Raw genomic sequence first — 1,424 nt, 5'->3', positions numbered from 1 at the left:
CTTCCGAGTGAACAAATCGTTTAGCCGATAGAAAGTAGACATAACAATGGCAGTCACAGGAAGGTTGCGTGCACCCTTCAGGACGTAATTTATTTACTCTATCAAGTTTGTCATCATATGTCCCCAACGATGACCCCGTTGAATGTCAACACCCATCTCTCAACACCGATCTCATCATACCATTGCGTGTACGCCTCACCCCGCTCTTGAAGCCTTTGGTAGTTCTTGTTGTACTCCTGTTCCGTCCTCGAATATCCTGTTATACAAACCATTTAATCATAAGCAAATGACACAAAATTATTGTGAATAGAATCATATCAGCAAAATCAAATACCTGTGTGATGAGCGGATAATTTATACGCTTTTTGGCATTGTTTTTAGGTAGTTTTTAGTAAGTTCAAGCTACTTTTAGGGATGTTTTCATTAGTTTTTATGTTAAATTTATATTTCTGGACTTTACTATGAGTTTGTGTGTTTTTCTATGAATTCAGGTAATTTCTGGCTGAAATTGAGGGACTTGAGCAAAACTCTGATAGGAGGCTAACAAAGGACTGCTGATGCTGTTGGAATCTGACCTCCCTGCACTCGAAATGGATTTTCTGGAGATACAGAACTCCAAATGGCGCGCTCTCAATGGCGTTGGAAAGTAGACATCCATAGCTTTCCAGCAATATATAATAGTCCATACTTTATTCGGGAATTGACGACGTAAACTGGTGCTCAACGCCAGTTCCATGCTGCTGTCTGGAGTAAAACGCCAGAAACACGTCACGACCCGGAGTTGAACGCCCAAAACACGTTACAACTTGGTGTTCAACTCCAAAAGAAGCCTCAGCTTGTGGATAGATCATGCTCAGCCCAAACACATACCAAGTGGGCCCCGGATGTGGATTTATGCATCAATTAGTTACTCATGTAAACCCTAGTAGCTAGTCTAGTATAAATAGGATAATTTACTATTGTATTAGACATCTTTGGTCTCAGTTTTGTTTTATTCTTCATCTTAGGAGACTATTGATCACATTTTGGGGGCTGGCCATTCGGCCATGGCTGAACCTTTCACTTATGTATTTTCAACGGTGGAGTTTCTACACACCATAGATTAAGGGTGTGGAGCTCTGCTGTACCTCAAGTTTTAATGCAATTACTACTGTTTCTATTTAATTCTCTTTATTCCTATTCTAAGATATTCGTTGCACTTCAACTTGATGAATGTGATGATCCGTGACACTCATCATCATTCTCACCTATGAACGCGTGTGATTGACAACCACTTTCGTTCTACCTTAGGCCGGGCGCATATCTCTTGGATTCCTTAATCAAAATCTTCATGGTATAAGCTAGATTGATGGCGGCATTCATGGGAATCCGGAAAGGTCTAACCTTGTCTGTGGTATTCCGAGTAGGATTCCGGGATTGAATGC

Source organism: Arachis duranensis, chromosome 2, assembly GCF_000817695.3.
Source record: "Arachis duranensis cultivar V14167 chromosome 2, aradu.V14167.gnm2.J7QH, whole genome shotgun sequence".
Lineage (NCBI taxonomy): Eukaryota > Viridiplantae > Streptophyta > Magnoliopsida > Fabales > Fabaceae > Arachis > Arachis duranensis.
Note: the sequence above shows the minus strand (reverse complement) of the source record.